Source organism: Camelus ferus, chromosome 23, assembly GCF_009834535.1.
Source record: "Camelus ferus isolate YT-003-E chromosome 23, BCGSAC_Cfer_1.0, whole genome shotgun sequence".
Taxonomy (NCBI): Eukaryota; Metazoa; Chordata; class Mammalia; order Artiodactyla; family Camelidae; genus Camelus; species Camelus ferus.
Window position 1 is genome coordinate 14,857,983 of NC_045718.1, and position 22,090 is coordinate 14,880,072.

Consider the following 22,090-nt stretch of genomic DNA (forward strand, 5'->3'; position numbering starts at 1 on the left):
AACGTAAGAGGCATCTAAAGACTCAGTGATCAAGATGGGTAATATTTTAATGTAACATATTTTGAAATAAAAATTAATGCAAAAAATCTACAATGAATGAAATACCATTTTTAAAAAAGACTGGATCAGCATTATTCAATTTCCCTTTTGCCTGAGGCTCCAGCATGGCTTGGGGTGGCACTGTTACTGATCCTGTTTTTATTAAAAATGTTAATATTTTGTTCTTCATGAAATTTTTGCACTGATTTTGATTTTTTAAAATACTGCATTAAATGCTATTTATCTTGATTACTGTGGGGTTTTTTTTGGCGCCTTCTTATATTTTATGTCTAAGGAGAGTGCCACACCCACCTCCCCCTCGTCAGCCCTCCTCAGGGATGAGGCTTTGGGTACTGGGAGGAAGATGGTGAGACTGGACATGGCCCTGCTGGGGGGCCAGAAAACATCAGAAAGCATGAGAAACAAAGAAAGGCTGAGGGATTATTCCAGATTAAAGAGTAGAGACACCATCCTGGATTAGATTCCAACGATGTTATATTAGGGCAACTGGTGAAATTGCACGTGGAGCATATATTAGATAATAGCATCGTGTTTATGTTAAGTTTCCTGAATTTGTTAATTGTACTGTGTTTATGCAAGAGAATATCCTTGTCTTTAAAAAGGAAAAAAAATTAATGAAGTTATAAGGGCCAGAGGGTGACAGCTGCCTGAGAGCTATGTCAAACCAAACGCCCGTCTCTCTCCAGCCTTTCTTGCCTACAACTTCTCACAGTCCCAAGAGGGACCAGCAGGACATGGTGATGGCAGGAAGTCTTGTCTGGAAGACTGAGTATTGGAGGACTGGTTGGACATTTTCTTCCCAAAACAAGAATTAACTTTGAATTCCCTCACCCTCCCTAGGAAGACTTGACAATTGGCACAGGAAAGAAAGGAAATTAACATCTCTACTCAAGCCATGACCCTAGCAAACGCTCTGCTTAACCTCCTGAGCTAGGTGTTGCTGTTCTGCACCCATGGAGGGGGAACCTGAGAGGTCAGGTAGGCAGCCCAAAGCTACACAGTTAGGAGGCAGGAAAACTGGGATCAGAGCCCAGGACACAGCACAAAGCCAGCTCTCTTCCCACTTCATGTTCGTTGTGCAACTTGAAATTCCCTTCTCATACATCATCCTACAAGCTAATCCTTTAGTTTGTTTTTTGCTGGGTTGAATCTGCATTGGCCTTGAGATTTTTTGGCTCTAGAGTCAGACCGCCCCAGTTCCAATCCTGACTCCACCAGTTACTACGTAAGGGGCTTTCAGTGAGCAACTCAGCCTCTTGGCGGTTTCATTCACCCATCTGCAAACAGGGGTAATATAAACACCGACCTCATGGGTTTGTCAAAGGATTAAATGAAATTATACAAGCAGAGAATTTAAGAGAGATCCTGGCACCTAGCAACATTCAGTAAATGCCGGTAATCATTATCTGTCTGCCTCTGCCTCAGACTGGACGGCTCACTCCCAGGAAGCAATGGCCTAATTTTGACCATAAAACCCCTCAGCACTTTGACACATGAAGATGGATGCTTAATAATTGGTCCTCAAGAAGTTATCCATCAAGACGGCACTTAGATGTTCCCAAGTCCAGCCTGTAACGCCTTTAGGCCACCACCCACCTCAACTCAAGTGATCATCTGAGGCAGACCCCTACCCTTAGGAGCCAGATCAATCAACACCTGAGAATCTCGGATAAGAGGGTGGTCCGCCCCACCATACTCTGAAAAAGGAGGGGGATTTTTTTTTTTCTGTGTCACACCACACTTTGGAAGTTAAAAAGCAAGTCGATTCCAGGGGCTACATCCCTGGGCAAAAGGAGTTGGCTGAGAAGACCCCAGTTCTAGTGCTGGCCCTGGACCAGTCCAGCTGTGTAACGCGGACAAGGGCTCGCGCCTGGGGGCCCACTCGACGTGAGACAGAGGATCACCTTGCTCATAGAGTCAATGAGAGTCCTGAGCGTTTCAGTTTCTTCGAGAAAGCCCCTCTCTAAGGCTAATTTCCCCTCTGGAGGCCTCTCCCTATTTTAGGATTTTGGTCCAGCTGGGCAGGACTCACAGCATAAGAAGGAAAACAAACCAACAGATGATCCATCTAGGGGGCTGAGGAGGGACAGGTCAAGGGCAGGGTGCCCGAAAGGCATGCAGCGGTCAGATTTCGCCAAGATGGTCCTTCTGTGACAAAGCCAGAGCTGGAGCAGGGCAATTTTCTAACTATAAACAGAAACTCAAGAAGCCCCAAACCACACACAGGCATGTGTGAGGATGAGGGTGAAGCACGGAGGACACCGGCGGAGCGTGTGTAGAAGGAAGGGCTGGTGAAGTGGCAGCAAGGGAAGGAAGCGGGGAGCAGACGCTGGTGCGTGAGGATGCTGGTAGGGGAGACTGAAGCTAAGCTGCATCGCCTCCGAGTAAACTTGCCCCCACGGCTGTCCGTCTGTCTGGACGATGGCACAGCTCACCAAGCTATGTTTGTCTGAGCCTCCTGGCCCCTGCCTCGGCACTGTTTCTCTTTCCCTTCACACAGCGCTTTGCCTGACCTGATTTTTTTTTTTTTTCCTTTCATGGCAGAGAGCACTAGAACAGAGCCCCCACACCCTGGAATTAAATTCCACCCCACCTCAGTGCAATGGGTATTTGGAATTTGTGCCACTCCCCAAACCCCCTCCAATGCACTACACCATCACCATTGTCAGTGTCCCTCCCCACCCCATGTGCTTCGCTATGGGTAGCCCCACCTTCCCCAAAGGGCAAGGCAGGGGCCCTCCAGGCTGCCAAGAGGGGTGAAACCGCAGCTCCCCCCGCCGCCTGGCCCCTGCATTCCAGCCCTGCGCCCAGAGTTTGACCTTCTCTGCGGCTGCTGCAGACGTATTCTGTGTTACAGAAATAGCTCAGCTCCTGGGCCCCTGTGGGCCCTCCCTCTCCTTCAGCCAGAGACACCCCCACCTCACAGGCTCCAGGGGAGTCAGGCAAGAGCAGAGGGGAGGGCTCAGTTCTCCCCTGCCCTCCCACAAACCCCTCCCGGAGCATAGCCAAGTGTGGCTGCCTCCTCTCCCCTCCTCCGTCCAGCCCCAGCACTTCTGGCCGCATCTGCCAGTACAGTGGCTGGAGGTGAGAGGTTTGGCAGATCCAGGCATGAAGGCGGGATCGCACCAAGAAAAGCTTAGACAGCTTGACCCCTCAATGTGTTTCTCTTCTCTTCTCTTGAGTTCACTTGGATGGAGGGCAGCAGCCAGGTAGAAAGGGTTCCAAATTCCATATACCCTGGCCCAGAGCCCTGTGTTCTCATGCAAGGGGATGATCTCATAGTCACTGCTCCACCTAACCTAACCAAGATGGCGGGCATTGGTCCTCCTCACAAGCCCAAGACAGAACGAGGGACAATGGACTCAGTGACATTATGAAAGACTGAATTTAGAAACAGTGACAAAAGCTTTTAGATGTGAAGCTTTTAGATCTTGACTCCCTACTGTCCAAATGGAACAGTACAATCTTTCATGAAGGACTTTACCAAAAGGATAGGGTGTTACCTCTGGGCAGGGTGGGGGCCCGGATGGCCTTCAAGATTCAGGTTCCAAGCCTTTTCCGCCCATGGGGAATGGCGGCCACTCCACAGCCATGCCCTGGCTCCTTCAGGCCTACTGCTGTTCTACCTACAAGGCCCGGCCAGCCCCATGGTCAGGCGGGAACAGGGAAGTCAGGGGTGTGTAAACTCTCCCAGCCAAACTCCTCTAGGCTGGGAGGTGCCAGGAAGACGGTTAATGGTGATATAAAGTACACATCCCTTTCTAGGAACTGCCCCCCTCCCCTGACTCTGATACTCACATAGTTGCAGTGGTCATAGCCATGTTCCTAAAACCTGACTCTCTTTGTAACAGGTGGCCACCTGATCCCAGCTCAGCCAAAACCCCTTTCAAAGGATAGGGATGGGAATCAAGAGAAAAAAGATCAGCCCTTCGCCGGGTGATGTGCACACGAGGGAGCTGCTGGAGGCCGTCTTTTCTACCCTGTAGACTGACCACAAAGCCAAGAGGCCTCTGCAGCAAGAGAAGACTGAAGCCAGTGCACAGAGAGGGGAAAAGCACAAGAACACACTTGCAGCCTTCAGCTCCTTGGTTCTAGTTTGTTCCTGTGGTCTAGCCATTTCTCTGGCCCTTACAATAAAATCCCCTTTGGGGCTTAAGCTGCTTTGAGTGGTTCCAGTAACATGCACTCAGAAGTCCTAACTAATACCAGGGAGAGGGACAAGATGACTTCTGGAGGACCCAACATCTCGACTCTCCGTACGTGGCTGGCAAGAGGAGAGAGCAGACACCAGAGCCTTCCTGGCACCGACTGCATGAGCTAATGGTCCCTTTAAGAATATCTTCCCCTCTCTGTTCTCCAGTTGACTGGAGCAGATGCTCCTTGTTCCTATGGCAACAAGCCTACCACCCTTCCTAATGGGTAGCTTCCCCGTGAAGGACACACAGCACAGGCCGCTCCCCCACCTAGAGTGCTTCTTAGGGCTCACTGATGGCTGGCTCCTCACAGCACAGGACTCCATGGACTCCTGCGAGCCTGGACATTAAGAGTTCAAACCTTACCCGACCCAGAGATGATCCAGAAATGGCAGTTGCCATCTAACAGCACGCAGAAGGCAGGGGGAGGGAGGTTATCTACGTCGTTGCCCAGACAGCAGACCAATGTCCATCCTTCCCATGAAGTGTTAAAAAGGCACGTGGTGGATCTTCAGCAGATTGAATTAGCTCTTCCTTTGACCCTTTTTTCCTCATCACTGATGAAGACCAGTGAGACCCCCTAATTGAATTCTCCTTATTTTAAGCTGCACACCACTCTCACCCTCATCTGGGGTTCAGGATCCTTCTCTCAAGACCCATCCCTCCTCAAGGCAGGCCTTCTTCAGCCAGGCGGTGGGTGGGAAAGCAGGAAGCACTGCGCATTCCACTGGTTCTGCACGGGGTTGTTTCCACAGCAGATGACGCTTCTCTCACTAAACCCAACTTGACCCCATTTGTTCTTGGCGCTCACAGCCTCCACGAAGCCAGCTGGATTCTTCTTGCAAGCCACAAAGTTGACTGAACGTTAGCTTCCTCTCTTCTGAGCCTTTAGCTTACTGGGATCCCAGAAGTCCATGTATAAATAAGAACAAGCCAATAAATGGTTCCTATCAGATGTGCAGGGAGTGCCTCCCTCATCAGGGAAGATGCCAAAACCAGAGCTCCCCACCCCCGCCCTCAACTCCTGGTCTTCTTAAAGGTAAAGACACTTCTAAAGGTAAGGCTTGCGATACCTGGGAGGAAAAGGCCTGGCTCTGGAGGCGGGGCTGGACAGGCCCGGGTCGTAATCACAGCTCAGCTCTGTGACTGGAATCTTAGTGGCTGAATGCCATTAGGCAAATCACTGATGCTGATCTCTAGCTTCCCCATCTGTAAAATGGGAGCGCTAATTCCACCTCATAGGATTACACGAGGCAGTACAGAACTGCAGTGCCTTAAACACATACCCAAATCCAGAAAGATCCAAAAATTGAAAGTTTTTTTTTCCCTGACTTGACTGGTGGCAGAGCCCAACCTGACTTGAACCTAGTTAGCTGCAAAGCATGACCTGAACTGGCATGAGCCTCTTTATAGCCTTTATTTCTCCCACTTGTGTGACTCTTTAGATAAATCTTGTGGCAGAAATATTAGTATGTTTGATTTTGGAGCTGCTCCAGACCCTGCGGGAGGTTTTTATGTACTACGCAGTGTGTGCATCATGTTACCATTCTGAAATCCACAGGCGCCAGGCACTTCAGAGGATGAGCTATGGAGCCATCCGTGCTGCTCCTCCAGTCCCTGAAGGCAGCGGTTTCAGGAGCGCAACCAGAGTTATTTAGACTAAGTATGTTGACAGCCATTTCAGGCATTTGCCTCATCACTAGGTGGATCTCTCCTGGGTCCCTGGGTACCTGCAGCCTGAAGCCAGTTCCATGAAACACGGGTTGGCATGGGGCAGGGGAGGGGATCCAAAGACCAGCCCATCAGCCCATAGGAATCTGCTGCTTTTCCACCTGAACAGAGCTGGCAGAGGCAGTGTGTTGTTATTTGACTGGACTTCAGGTACAGACATGCCTGAACATCCCAAACATGCTTCCAACTCTGTGCCTTACCGGGCTTGCAGCCCTCTCTCCACCCTACCAGCACCCACAGCTTCATCTCTGCTCCCTACGAGTATTCCCAGAGGAATAAACGATGGGGCCTTAGGGAATGCAAGGGAGAGAGGAGCCAAAGTGTGTGGGGAGATGGGCTAGAGGAAGGGAGAGATGCTGAGTACGAGGGAGGCGATGAAGATGGACGTTCCAGGTGAGAAAAAAATATTTGACACACAGCGGAACAGGTTTGGCATGTTTCTCCTGGTGCTGTTTCATGGCCCCAGGAGGCTTTAAAAATGGGAAACCAACCCTGGCCAATAGCTGTGAGCAATATTGAGCAATTGCTAGTCTCAGCCCCCTTGGCTCTCCCCCGCCATTCCAGGGACTTACTGATCACTGGGAGGGACGTGACCTGTCCCAAGGCACAAGTGGGCATCTCAGTTCTGACCCTGGATCTGCTGTCTCATCCTGCCACCTGGAGCTGCTTTCCAATGGACATGCAACTGCTGGACAGCAGACCTGCAGCTCGGAGAGCGGCAGGAGACTCTCCTCTTGGAGTGATACAGATTGCCTGTCTATCAAGTGGAGAGCTGAGGGATCTGAGTTAAAGAGGAGGGTCACAGTCAAATGTAGCCCCCTCATGTCACAGATGAGCAATCTGAGGCCCAGAGAGGGCCTGAACTGCCCAAGACCACGTAGCCCATTGAAGACAAAGGTGGCCCCGGAGTCCAAAAACTGCTTCCATCACGTCACCGTGACAAGGGTGGGGACATCCTTGAGGTCCCAGTCACATTCTTGTTAACCTTCACAGTCGGAAAAAGGCACACTGAATGATTCATATCCTCTGCCCTTTGGGCTTGAACATTTCAGAAGAGATCTTAATCTCCAAGAACTTGGCTATGCTCCTTGACTCTGAGTCCCAAACTACCCAAAGTCAGGACAAAATGCTCATTAAAGCCCCCTTGGGGAAAGCCATCATTGCTGGTGACCAGAGATGGGCCAAGAGCACCACTGTCTTGCCACCATCATTCACCTGCCCCGAAGCTACGTGGAGCCATCAAGGAACTGCGGAGCGGTGGCCTGTGCACGAGCTCCTTAGGTGGCAGGGGTCTTTAACCTGCACTTCTTGGGTCCTTTTTCATTTTGTCTTTTCCCCTCTGCTGAGATCTGTGGTGTCTGCCACCAGTCACAAGTTCAGGCCTTTCCAGAGCACCGTTCTGAGGAGCCATGCTGCTCTACTGACCCACCACCACCCAGAACCTTCTACAGGGACAATTTCCTGCACCCAGGCTTGGTCTTCCTGCTCAGAGCCGAATGCTCCCTGTTTCCTTTAGCATTTGGTCCTACTTCTCTCTCTGCCCCAGGAAAGCTTGAGATGAGAACCTGCTACCCACTTCCCAGACTTAACACCCTCAGTCGGACCTCCACTGCTTTCCGAGGGTAGGAGAGCTCTTGTTTCAGAATATAAAAATGGGGGAGAAAAATCAGAAAAGTCTCTCTTATGAAGAAGTCCTGTGCTTTCAGAAAAAAATGGGTCCTAGAACAAATCTCTAAAAGAGCATCTAGCTCCGATTTCCAGGGTGATTTCAAACTGATCTTCTCCTAAACGCTTTCTCGCCGACAAGTCTGCACACATGTGCACACCCAACCACGTGTCCCCGTCTGGCAGCTGGGGCTGCCTGGGGATTCCCACATATTTGCTGCTATTCTAGGCCTCCAGAAGGTAGAAGACTCAGACACTCTGATGCCTCCAGGAGCCTCCAGATTTAGAAAAGTTCCAGCTGATAGTCTTGAGTGCCCAAGAAGATCCACCATTTCAAAAAGTGATAGCAAGATTTTTTTTAAATACCCTTGACCATATAGTTAAAAAGGTGTTTCCAAATGATTAACACTGGACACCAAGGCCTCAAGTTGTAAAATATACCTCATGCTGCTCCCATCATCCAATCTAGAAATCCTCTTTTCCTAAAGCATCAGAGATGACTTCCATCATTTCCAAGAGATGACTATAGGAATAGGACCCAGCAAGGCCTGATCCCAGAACCCGTCAGAGAAGGGAGGGTCTTGGACTCTCTGACAAAGGGAAAGAGGAAGTTAGAACACATGCCTCTCCCAGAGACCTTGTCCTGGAGGTAGGAACCTCCCACAATATTAAAAGGAGGAAACCAAGACTTCAAGGGAGTTCCTCATGGTCCAAGGACCCACAGGGAACGAACAGTGGTGATAAGATCAGCATCCAAGTTTTGGGAAACTTACCCCAAAGAGCCCTTATCAGGGAGACAGGTTCTCATTTGTTTGAAGAAGATCTTGCCCAGAGGCAAGATTCTTTGATTTCATGGACCGGTTAAATTTCAAAAAATGAAATTTAAGGAACCACTATAAGATTGCCAACTTTTTATTTTGCCAAATAAGGAATTTTTTAAAGCCCAACTACCATCTACTCTCACCATCAGCTCAGGAAAAGAATAAGCAAGCCATAACCTCAGAATAAATATCTGAGTACATCTCCTGCCCCCAAAAGAAATCCTTTAAACTGAATATATTTTGCTTTCCGGAAAAAAATTCAGTGTGCTTCCCGTTTTTCTTATTTCACCTCAGACTAACGAAAGCTCTGTCACAGACAAAAATTTGATAATCACCGGGACAGATGACCTCTCTATGTCCCTTTTAGCTTAAGCCTAAAAGTGAAGAGAACAATCCTAAGCTTTGGCAGTTTGGACTTTCCCAGGAAACCTGAGCTGGACGAACGTGGATGGAGGAGGAAATCAACAAGCATACTGGACTTTGCTCAAGTGAACGCGCTGTCAACTCGAAGAACTAAACAAATGTTGACTATTTTGTAAATCCAGCGTTCAGTGAGCGTCTACCTCCGTGTGGAGCCTCCTAGTTTTCCATGAGCCCCTGAATGTTATGCTCCCCTTGCCTGTTCAGATTACCTAGGGAGAAGAGGGAGGAAGACAACCTGCCCCAAGTCAAGAGATAAAGGCGGCCTCTGGTGAGTGGCAGAGAGCAGAGTACCAGATCAGAAAAGTAAAGTACATGCGAACTCACTGATGCCATTTCAGTTGCACAAGTGGGATGGCATAGAGGACTGACTCCATTCCAGGGAGCAGTCTTCCACGCTGCCTTCCACAGATTATTGCTTCTTGCTCATGCCCCTGATGGAGATGAGACAGGAGGGAAGGGGGCAGGGCACAGCCATTCAAGGAGCAACAGCAATTAACACCAAAATGGTGGACGATTCAACTCCCAGTAGGATTTAAGGATTAAGATGGCAGGAGGTTTGACTTCTAGTAGACCTTGAGCTTCATTATATGCTCATTGTAACAGCGTGATAAATAACATGCCCACAGGCGCCATGACAGTCCCAAGGCTGACCACAAAAGGTCAAAGAGTGGGGTGGTGGCCCAATTTCTGGGAATCCCAGCCCCCTCCCCAGGGTAGTTGGAATAGTCCTCCTGCTTGTAGGCGTGGGAAGCTACCAAGCCCATAAAAACTGGCAACACCACGCCTCATGGCCTCCTCTTCGGAGATGGCCCGCACTCTGTCTGTGGAGTGTGTACCTGCTTTTACTTTAACCTGAGCACCCACCTTCCACACCTTGTGGCCTTTCTCTTGCCTTGTGAAACAGCCTGCACTCTATGGAGTATGTATCTCTCGAAATAAATCTACCTTTACTCAACTGTGGCTCGCTGTTGAATTCTTTCCTGCGTGAAGCCAAGGACCCATACTGGCGGGGCACATCCCAGGGGCTCCACCGAGACCTGGGACATGGCCCTTCTCATGCCCCACACCTGTTTTTCCTGCATCAGAGACAGTACAAGAGAGAAGAGGTAGAGGGAAGTAGACGCAGCTCTGTGGTGTACAGGGACAACAGGTAAAAAAAAAAAGTGCTGGATTAGGAGCTGACTCTTGATCCTAATCCTTGTCCTGCTGACTGACCATGCATCGCATCCTTCAGCATCTTTCAGCTCCAGTTTCCTCATCTCTACTGTAGGAACAATATTCCCTCTGTCTTCCTTATAGGACCACAGTTAGACTGTGTGATCCTTGAGGACAGAACCAGGTCTTTTCCGCGTCTATCTACCCGGTCTCTAACCCAGTACCTAGGGGATGACAGGAGTAGGTAAACGTCTACTGAACTGAGCCAGAATGCGTGTCTCTGAAAGCACACTCCAAGCTGGAAAGTACCACACGACTGAATAAGAGGAAGGGTTATTATTATCTGTTGGCCAAAATGATGCATCACTCCAAGTACCAAACATACGAAGACACTGGAATTCTACTTGGAAGTAGCTGGTGACATAAGTAAAAAAATAACTTTTTAAAATGCCCATAGTTTCAAAAATAACCAGACTATACAAACTATTAATTATATTGCCTACTAAACAGCAATAGTGTTATTGCCTCCCAGATTCAACACTGCCATCTAATTTCCTGGGCTGAAAACACGGTTTTACTGTACTTGGTCCAGCCCACGTCACTTCCCACCCCTCTATCTCATTATATTCAGAAATCAGTAGGCAAACCCTGCTTCTCTCACTGACTTTGGGTTACATCTATGTTGAGAGCCAAGGTCCCTGGCTGGCAGCGGCCTTGGAATGTACCACAGCCTAAGACTCGATGGTTCCCTCTCCTTGGTCCTTTCTGTCCACTCCATGCTCTGCCTCCAGCTGACTCCATCTCCTTTTCCAATGCTCATCTCACTACCCCCAATCTGCTTTTCAAAAGCCACCTCTAGCAGGGAGGGTATAGATCAGTGGTAGACAGCCTGCTTAGCATGCATGAGGTCCTGGGTTCAAACCCCAGTACCTTCATTAAAAATAATTTTTAAATAAATAAATAAATAAACCTAATTGCCCCCCCAAAACCCCAAAAAACAAAAAAACAAATAAGAAAACCAAAAGCCACCTCTAGCGGGGAGGGTATAGCTCAATGCTAGACAGCCTGCTTAGCATGCACAAGGTCCTGGGTTCAATCCCCAGTACCTTCATTAAAAATAATTTTTAAATAAATAAATCGATAAACCTAATTGCCTCCTTCCCCCCCACAAAAAAAAAACAAACAAAAACAAATAGACAGCAACAAAAACTAAAGCCACGTCCAGCCTCTTGCCAGTCACATTTGGCCTGGCCCACCCACCATTCCCGCCGGACCTTGCCCCAGAGCAAGCGCTGCTCACTGGGCATGACTGAACAAACAGGTCTTGGCAGCCAGGACAGGCTGCCCGCCCACCAGCCCCTGTACCAGGTAGGTCTCTGATCTTTGCTCCTGGCCACTGAGAAACACCACACAAACCCTGGGAAGACAGAGCTGCATTTAGCTAGCCTGACTCACCAATCACCTCCCCTTCCGAATTTGTGTTTTCAGGAAGAGTGCCAAGCCCCCACCCCAGGCATTGGCCTCTGTCCTGCCCAGTTCTGAGGCTGTGAGAGGAAAGTGCTTCTGCCACTTGTCTCTCATAGCTTTGATCTCGTTCAGTTGGTTCAAGTCAATTCCACGTGGAGACGGTGCTGAAATCCACGCTGGTTGCAGCTTCCCGCCACACAGACTTACAGTGAGCTTTATCAGGAGTGTTTCCAAGTGCCTGCAAAGGCCAGGGCTGGCTCTAGGGACGTTAGTCCTCTGGACACATATCTCCATGTCCTTAAGTTCCCTCTGCAGCCCCCTACCTCCAAGAGAGGAAATATTCACATTCGAGAAGTCAGAAATCTTCTCTGACTTTTTGATGAGACACCCTCAAGGAAGATGAACATTCATGGGACATTCTTATTTGTTAGGAGAGAAAGAGAGGATAAATAAAGAGAAAGTAAAAGGAGATTTGCTTTCCAAATACAATAGAAGTGCCCTCAGCACACGGACGTACACACACTCTCTCTCCCTCCCTCCCCCTCTCCCTCTCACCTCTCTCCTCTCTCTCCCCCCTCCCTCTCACAGTGAATTACTCCTCTTTGTCCAACATGTGCATCCCCCCCCATCTTCTCCACTAAAACTTTGGGTAGCCACAGCCCTTCCTACCACAGGTCCCTGGGACCCCAGATATTACCTTCCATGCTGAAAGTCAGGACCCAGCTGGAAGACGCAGACTGCTGATGGGGAAGAAATTCTAACAATACTCCAGACCGAGACAGTTACCAAGGGTGGCTGATGCAGACCCCATGAGAAGGAATAAGACAGGCTGAGGGCCCAGGAACCCAGAATTTCCCCCAGCCTTCCAGGAAGGCTCTGGTGTCAGCTCTCTCCCGGCTCCAGCCTTGACTGAAAACCAGGGGAAATTCTCCCGATAAAACGGAGCCTGAAATCTGAGACTGCAGGTTGGCTGAGCCCTATATAAATACACTCACACCCCCAGCTCCTCGGGTCTGATGGCTCACCCGCCCGCGCGTTCTCCTCCCTCCCCACCCAGGCTGCAACTTGGTAACATCAGACAGCCCTCTAGCTGCAGCTCCTCCAGAAATATCCAGCAGAGAGAAGAGCGGGGCCGGAGCTGAGCAGGCTCAGGGAGACCTGTCAGGCGCTGTCCACCGTCTCTCCCAGCCCCAACCACCCCCAGCAGTTCAAGTCCGGGTGCTTAAGCGGCACTCAGGGTCATGGCAGTGAGGGTGATGGGTAAATTCCCAGTTTAGGAGCAAAGATTTCTAGACTCTTCCTCCCTATCAAGGAATAATATTCTCCTAAGGATCAGCTTCCAGATAACTGGTCTGGCTGAGCAATATACTAATTGCTAAACTCACCTTCCTCTCCTCTCCCAAGTTCCTGCATCTGGCTCTTACAGAGCCACGCCTTCCCTTATGTTTCACCTGTAATAGGATCAGGCCAGGTGAGAGCAGGAAGGGAAATCTGGTGACAACTGCCTCATTTTGCAGATGAAATGGCTTGTCAAAGCTAGGCAGTGTCTCCCAGCCAGATTTGGCATCTTGGGTAGTAGAGCAGAGAGAAGGCTTTAAAAGTCAGATGAAATCATACTTTAATACAACTGGAAGTTCACTTGAACCACTGACTGTGAGGAAAATCACTTAACCTCTCTAAGCCTCAGTTTCCTTACTTGTAAAATGAGGCAAAATATTCTCCCTGAGAGAGTAACTATTACTTGAGTTAACAGGTATAAAGCAGCTGGCACACAGTAGGCATGCCATGCCGTTAAGACCCACTGAGCACTCCTCAGTCCATGACCGCACGCTAGCTTTTATTAGCTTACTTCTAACTCAAGGTTAACTCTAAATTGCCTTTAATGCCTACTGTTCCTCCAGGTGTTGGTTTAATGTTTCTAGTTCATTGTCTTTATGTCAATCCAGCTATGAACATTCAGAGTTTACTTTGAACAGTGCTCAGAATGCAAGGCTTCACTTCTGTAAAAGGAAATCTTTGATCTACAGGCCAAGGTCATAGATTCGCGTGGAAGACCCCCCTGAAGATCTCTCTCACATCTCTACTTCCAGGCTCCAAACTTCAGTCCCACTAACCCAACCGCCCATTGAGCATTTCCCCAAGGGTAACTGTTCTTTGCCTTAAACTCACATATCTAACATCAAATTAAGATTCACCACCCACTGACTATATTATAGTATTGATATGGAACCGTCTCCAAGATATAGTAAATGAAGATACAGAGGGACAGAGGGAGTAACTTAGCATGCTGCCATTCGGGTTAAGAAATGTTTTTTAACTATCTGTATGATTATATTTGCCTAGAGCAGAGGTCAGCAATTTTTTACGTCAAGAGTTAGAGAGTGAGACTCTTAGGTCAGACATAGAACACAAACTTGTGGTGGCCAGGGGGAGAGGGGTGGGAAGGGACAGACTGGGAGTTCAAGATTTGTAGATACTGACAGGTACATACAGAATAGATAAACAAGTTTATACTGTGTAGCACAGGAAAATATAGTCAAGATCTTGTATTAGCTCATGGTGAAAAAGAATATGAAAATGAATATATGTATATTCAGGTACGACTAAAAAAATGTGCTCTACACCAGAAATTGACACAACATTGTAAACTGACTATAACTCAATAAAATAAAATAAAATAGAATAAGGCCCAAAGAGGGGGAAAAAAAGTTAGGGAATAAATCTTTTCAGCTTCATGTGTCACATAATCTCTTGCAAATTCTCAGTTCTGCCTCTGTAGTATAAAAGCAGGCACGGACAACACATAAACAAACTTGCATAAATGAATGAGCAGGGCTGTGTTTCAAGAAAACTATACTTGTGGCCACGAAAACTGAGATTTCATAAAACTTTCATGTATCACAAACCACTATTCTTCCTTTTGGTTTTTTTTTTCAACCATTTAAAATATAAACAGCATTGTTGGCTGGCAGTCATACAAAATTAGGTGGGGGGACCAGATTTGGCCCTCGGGTCACAGCTTTGAGTGGCTTAGAGAATTTCAGGACACACTAGATACTGGTAACAGTGATGACCTCCAAGGAGGGAGCTGGGGCTAAATCTGAGAGGGGGCAAGAGAGATATATTTCACTGAATGGTGCAATATTCTGTACCGCTTGAATATTGTAACCTATGCATATTAAAAACAGTCAACTATGGGGGAGGGAGGGGACAACTCAGTGGCAGAGTGGATGCCTAGCATGCACGAGGTCCTGGGTTCAATCCCTTGGACCTCCACTGAAAAAAAAAAAAACCAGTCAATTACTAATGGGTTCCCCATCCAAGTTCTCTTACTTCTGTCAATGTCAACATTAACTGTCCCAGTCAAACAGGTTTATTACTACAAGCTTTGACTCTCTCCCACCCCAGTAATCAGTGTCCAAAATCCACTGGCCCAGTTCACCAAGCGCCTCAGCTGACTACTAGTTATTTATTTATTTATTCATTGATTTATTTTTGATTAATAGACTTTATTTCTTAGAGCGGTTTCAGGTTCACCACAGAATTGAGCAAAAAATATATCCGAGTTCGCACACAGCCCTCTCCATCGACACGTATATGCTCCCCCACCCTCAGCATCCCTCATCAGTGTGGCGTATTTGGTACAATCAATGAACCAGCGTGGGCACATTATCATCAACCAAAGTCCGTAGTTTACACTAGGGTTCACTCTTGATGTTGGACATTCTGTGAGCTTTGACAAATGCATAATGACGTGTAGCCACCACTATGGTATCACACAGAATAACTTCATTGCCCTAAAAGTCCTTTGTGCTCCATCTATTCATCCCTCCCTCCCTCCTTCTCCCCAAACCCCTGGAAACCACGACCTTTTTATTGTTTCTGCAGCTGTGCCTTTTCCAGAATATCGACTGCTAGTAATTTATCACTCTTCCACGCACTCCTGCTGTCATTACAGACAGCCCTGTAACCTTAACTGGCTTTTTACTTGTGTAAAACTTATTTCCAAGAGAAAGGCTGAAGCTTTTCAAGGACTAGGACTGTTCATTACAATCCCTTGCCTCTCCCCATAGCTCCTACAGCAGCACCTCGCACCTAGTAGGAAGGAACCATAAATGGTTGCCTGATTGTCCATCTCCCATCCCACAAGAGTTGGTTTGGAACACAGGGAAAAGACCCACCCAGAACAGAAGCTGGTTCTCAGACATGCAGCAGGGCAAGCATGCACACAAGCGCAAAGCCTTTGATGGTAGTAAACAACATTTAGGGAGGGGAAAGATGTTAGAGTCAAGGCTTGGTCCAAGTGAAAGGAGCTGTGCTTTGGAGAAGGCAGCCAGGGAGCCCCAGGGGAATTTTGCCCCAATTGCAATCTCTCCTGCATTCGCCTAGTGGGCTAGGGAAACCATGCTCAGCTGGGGAATTTTGGTGATCTAAGAATCAGCGCTTCCCACGTAGAGGAGCTATCTCAGCACTAAGCTGTCTGCCCTCCCCTCACCCCCCAACTCGCCGGCCCCCCACCCCCGCCTCCCCAATGCAGGAAAAGCTCTCTCCGCACCTGGGGAAGACACACACGCCACCTGAACTCCTGCAGAGATGAGGTGCTCACTACCTTTGAAGGTGGCCTCTTCTACTGACAAATGCTATCAGCATGCTTTCTGCTTCCACCCACTAAACAGTTCTGAACTAAACAGTTAAAGACTTCCTGAGTAGGTTAAAAAAAAAAAAGGGGGTATAGATCGGTGGTAGAGTGCCATGCATCAAGGTCCTGGGTTCAATCCCCAGTACCTCCACTAAAAAATAAACAGACCTAATTACCCGCCCCCAGAAATCATTTTTAAAAAAAGAAGAAGGCAAACAGAAAACTACCGATAACTGCCAAATATAACAGGGTTTTCAAATATTTCTTCCTTCCAACATGTTCAAAGGGTTTTGAATGACACAAAATCATTGACTCTTTGGAACTGTGGAACTGGAAATACCTTTGCTCGAAAATGTTTATTGAATGAAATTGAATATTGTTCCTGCTTCCCAATGCAAAAGCATACAGATTATGCTGTAAAAGGGATTCTTTTATTTCTTTATGAAAGAAAATGACACAATCACCCATGGTTATGTGGGTCCTAAAATCCCATTTTAGGCCACAAGGGTTTCATGGTTATAGGAATCAGCTAACTTGCCCCAAGACACACAGCTAGTAAGTGGTAAAGTCAAAATTCAAAGCTAGGTCTGCTTGGCTTCAAAATTCAGTCTTTTCTCTACAGTCCAGGGTTTCCATGACAGTAGATCCTCTTTGCCAACCTCACTCTGTGTCTGAAATGGGTAAGATTTCCATCATCACCAGCAGAAGCATACAGCAGTCCTGCAGCCTCTCGTCCAATTCCATCCTCCTGAAGGCCGTCCTGGGATGGAGGAACCCAAAGCCAGGATGCCAGTGTCCCAGAGACACCCAGAGGCAGAGTGACATCTCCCTGGCTCACACACGGTGCACAGCCACCGTGTAGGCACTCCTGTGAGGCAAACTGGACTTTGATTACAGCGAGAAAGATTTGAGTTAGACACCAAGAAGCACTTGGGATGAGTGATAAGAGGAAGTTTAGGACTCTGTCTTTGTGCTTTAAGTATACAGCCAATTTCCCCTCTGTTGGGTATGGTTCAGTGCCTGTAGGCTGGCTTCCCTACAGCCAGCCTTCGCAGGGACCTGCCTCAGGACTCCCAACAGGGCTGTGGCATTCGGGAGCCCATGAAGCATGGCATTGTTTGGGCAGCACAAACACAACATTTACCTGGATCCTGGCACCTTTCCTCTGCAGCCTGGCTTTTCGTAAATATCTGGCTGACTCATCCAGAAGAGGGCTGGGGCCTCTTTGCCCTACATCCCAACAACCACAGTTCTAGGAAGATGAGCTGGAGAGGACTGGGGACATTGAAGAAAGATCACAAACACTTAGGTCCAGCCAGTCCCCCAGTCATCAGAGAAAAGAAAAGCACCAGGAACAGCTTGCCTCCAGCACACCCTCTGAGCAGCTCTGAAACATTTGCAGCGAGGCTCTTAGCCCATAATCGAAACTCAACTCCAACCCCAGAATGGTTCTGATTGTCTGGCTGGAGTTCACAAGGCTCAGTGATGCCCTTCTCCATGCAGTCATCTGAGCTCCCCACCTGGCTCTCCTTCCAGCCTGAGGATGCCTGGAAAAAACACCTGGTGGCTCTCCAGCTCAGAGCACCTACCTCCAAAAACACACACATGCCTGGGCTCATCTGGCCTCAGTGACTACCTGAGGACACTGGAGAAGACCCTCCCCATTTCTCAGGAGGGCGAACCACAGCCAGGAAGGAGTCTGGAGTCCACACAGGATGTTAATATTGGAGACAGAAACAGGCCCTGAGTCCTCTTCTCGGTCCCTGAAGAGAAAACACCCACTCTCTTTGATATTTTCTAGTCTGTCCTGGCCCAAGGAACTGCCAGGATGCTCTACCTCCTTGGCCCCCATCCTCAGCTGGCTATCCTCGAGACTGTCACCTGGCCTCTGAAGCCACCCACCCTTTTATCTGTCATCTCCCTGGGAGACACGGCCATTAGCAGAGAGCACTATGTAGGTGTCTAATTAAGCAATCAGCGGCAAGCGCGGAAACCTGTTTAAGCGTCCACCCGGGGATCCTCTTACAGGCAGCTCCCTCCCCCGAGCTTCCTGGAAGGGCCCTATTGTTTGCCCAGAACACAGAAAAGTGTCCAATTTTGCCCTCCTCCTTATCTGCTGGCACTGACTGCCTGGCCTTGGCACACCCCCGGCGGGTGCCATTCACATGAAGCACAGTGTGAGTGGTGCCCCCAGAACTGTGGGACACAATGTCCCCAGATGGGAGGCACAGGGTCTTCTGGGAGGATGTCTGCCTACCTGGCCTCTTTAGGTGTCCCAGAGCCATATTCTGCCATGCTGACATTTTTGGGGTCAGGGCTCAGGAAGCAAAGGGCCCTCAGGCAGTGTGGCGGGAAGGTGGCTGAGGGGGAGGTGGGCGGCGTGAGTGGCTCAGCGGCACTCCCCCACCTGTGTCTCTGAGTCCGCTCTTCTGCACTGTACATACACTCACCTGTTCCTGTCTCACCCTTTAAATGGAACGTTCCACTTGCCCTAGAGCCTGGGGGTGGGAGTGGGGGATACTCTGCTCAAGAAGAGCTTTCTCTTTTAGAGACTGGAGTCTCTGGGATGCCATCAGATACTTTTGGACAGGACAGATGGAGGAAGGGGACCAAGGACAAGAGCAGAGGAGGACCCTTGGAGGGACAAGACAGACTCAAACTCGTGCCCACTCCCCCGAGCCTGGGCTTGGTCTGAGCTGGAGACTAGAAGGGACCGGACACCACTGCCCTCCTGGCTCCTGGAAGATCCTCCTCTCAGGTGGCACTGGGCACCCCAACAAGCTGGGGTGAAAACAGTGAGAGCCCCCCCGCCAGCCTCTTCTCCTGGGCCCCTCTCTGAATCATGCCTTGTTCTTTTTCTACGCCCTTATCTCCAGCTCAGAGGCCTTTATCAGCTTCATCTCTTTGGAACAGGAGAGTAGAGAGGCCTGTCTTGATACCAAGCTTTTCCAAGGGACAGTGTATATGCCAGGACTCGGGGTGGGGAGGGGAAGCAGCACCAAAAGACAAATCCAGGGCTTCTAATCCCATGGGGGTTTCGATGACCCCCCCCCAAACCCACACCCTGGAGGTGGGCACCTGTATCAGTGCAAGCCAAGCGCCCGCGGGTGCCCCAGGGCCCTGCCGACTTGGCCCGGAACTCGGGCACACACAACTGTTCCACCAAGATATGTGGGTTCTCTCTGACCGAAATGGGAGAATGACTTTCCTTTCTGTCCAGGTGTTTTCCAACTCCCATGAGACAAATCAGACTTTGATTACAGCATGAAAGATTTAGGTTAGACACCAAGAAGCACTTGGAATGAGTGATAAAAGGAAGTTTAGGGCTCTGTGCTTAAAAAATACAACCATTTCCCCTCTGTAGAGTACGCTTTAGTGCCTGTTTTCATCATGTTACTTTCTTGCTCAGAAATTTCCAGTGGTTGGCCCCTCCCCTGCCTGTTAGATAAAGGTCTAGCTCCTTGTCCCAGCATCCAAGGCCCACCGCAATGCATCCCCATTCATCTTTCAAACATCTTATTCTACTGCTCAGTGTATAAATTTTCTCAATATTTCCCCAAAAGGCCTTTGGCATCTCTGCTTTTGGCTATCACCCCCGCCCGCAACCGTCTCCACCGAGATGCCCCGCTCCTCTCCAGCCACCAGACCAAGCCAACCTTTAAGGTCACAGATCTCAGCCAAACTGATGATCTGATAACCCAAGGAACTTCTCAAAAAAACCGATTCCCAGATTCCACCCCAGAAGCCTCTTGAATCCAAATCTCTTGGGAAAGGCAGGTGGACACCGCTTTAAGGCTGAACTCAAATGCCACCGTCTCCAGAATGCCTCTGTCAAATACCCCCAGCGCCCAGCAGGCCCCCTCCCCCATGCAGGCACGGGCAAGTACTGGCCATTCATCCCATGGACATCCTGTGCATCCACAGAGCTGGGGACTGAGATGAGATGCTGTCCCTATGCAATCCAGGAACCCCAGTCTAGTCCTGGACACAAGAAAAACCAAGCCCACAAAACTGCCCTCCTCTCAGAGGCAGTCCCTGAGAAGGATGGCACGAGGCAGAGGTGGGGATGGGCAGGGAGGCAGCTGCGTGGACACAGCAGCCCCTGAGAGACCGAGGGCGGGCATCCCAGAGAGCGAGCTGCAGAAAGAAAGAGGTGGGAGAAACCGGCCCCGTGGCCAGGTCCGGGTCATGCTGGGAGCTAAGATAATCACAGGAACACTTACTGTGTTCACTATTGGAACCGCTCCACATTTACGGCCTTGTTTATCCCTCATAACTAATCGGAGCCGGAGGAGTGCTGCGGCTGGGCTGCGGGGCCCGCCAGGCACCGAGTGGCCAGGCTGCTCGATAAATACGTTCTCACTGATCAATGGGTAAAACTATCTTTGAGGGCTGGCTCCCCGCGGCAGGAAGCCGGGCTCCTTCGGGAGCAACTACAACCCTCAAAAATGTTGTCCTTACTTTTTAAACTACTAAAAGCAACACCAGGACTGCTGAGGGGCAGGGAGGCCCTGGCTGGGTGACACCCTGGCTTTCCTGACACAGGATGCAGACGTGGGCGTGAGAGCACTCCTTGTCCCCGGGCCTGGGGAGACAGCTGCCCTGAAAGACAGCTGTGGGTGCCTCAGTACAGGGACCCAGGAGAAGTGTTCCCAGAGGGCTGGCCGAGTGGCCCCGAGCTGCCCCCGCTGTCCCTTGTCCCAGTGCCAGTGCAGGACCTGCGGGGCAGGGCTGCCTCAGCACACCGCAGAGCTGGCAGGACATCCTGAGCTGGTCTCATCCTTCCTCCTGCTCCAGAAGGCAGAGCCTCTGCACACCCACTCCAGAGAGATGGAGGTCATGGCTGAAAGGTCACAGCTTCCCCCAGCTTCCACCTTCTCTAGCCTTCTAGTCTTTGGGTAACCTTTGTCTGCCTGGCTGGAATTTAAACCATTCCACAACTGGGGGAGTCAATGCAGATCTCAAACTCAGCCCTAATAAGAACAACCCCACAAGGCAGACAGGAGCCACGCATGGCCCGTTCCTCATGCCTCTGGCCTGTGCCCTAGGATGTCCCAGGGCGGGGGTCCCTCTGCGATACTGAACCAGGGGGCAACCGGGGCTGAAGCACAGAGGAGCCAGATAGAGAACCCCAGACAGGTGAAGTGGCCTCTGTGTATCCCACTTCCTAAACATCTCCATGGCTAATACACAGTCACACGATGGACTGTGTAATAGGCAGCTGAGATCACTGGAACTGACAGCCAGGAGCCTCAGCTTCCCCGAGCCCGGGCGGAACCATTAACCTCTCTGCGCTTCTTTTCCTTCATCTATGCACTGGAGTGGAACCCACACTCCCCTCATTCAGCTCGTGTCAGTGTAAAATAACCTGATAAATATGAGTGTTTCAAAAGCTAAACCCATTTGAAAAGATACATGCACCCCAATGTTCGTAACGGCACTATTTACAACAGCCAAGACTTGGAAGCAACCTACGTGCCCATCAACAGAGGACTGGATAAAGATGTGGGGTATATACACACAGTGGAATGCTACTCAGCCACAAAGAAGGATGAAATAATGCCATTTACTGCAACATGGATGGACCTAGCGATTGTCATACTAAGTGAAGGAAGCCAGGAGACAAAGACAAATATCATGATATCACTTATATATGTGGAATCTAAAAAAGTGATACAAATGAACTTATTTACAAAACAGAAACAGACTCATAGACATAGAAAACAAACTTATGGTTACCAAAGGGGACAGGGGACAGGGGAGGGATAAATTAGGAGTTTGGGATTAACAGATACACACTACTGTACATAAAATAAACAACAAGGACCTACTGTACAGCACAAGAAGCTATATTTAGTATCTTATAATAATAATGGAAAAGAATCTGAAAAAGAATATATTATGTATATATACATAAAATGGAATTGCTTTGCTGT

At 49.2% G+C, this 22,090-nt stretch overlaps 1 protein-coding gene across 4 annotated transcripts in view; it reads right to left on the reverse strand.

Annotated features, from left to right (window-relative positions):
* PLEKHA6 (pleckstrin homology domain containing A6) overlaps nucleotides 1-22,090 on the reverse strand; it is a 137,149-nt gene that overhangs the window by 61,668 nt on the left and 53,391 nt on the right. The window contains exon 1 of one of the 4 annotated variants that reach the window (XM_032466956.1): nucleotides 12,213-12,509. The exons of 2 other annotated variants lie outside the window; for them this stretch is intronic. The gene's annotated coding sequence lies outside the window, so the exon portion shown is untranslated. Of the gene's footprint in view, nucleotides 1-4,619; nucleotides 5,169-12,212; nucleotides 12,510-22,090 lie in introns of those variants that run through there. One more of the 4 variants, XM_032466961.1, reaches the window with a different exon arrangement.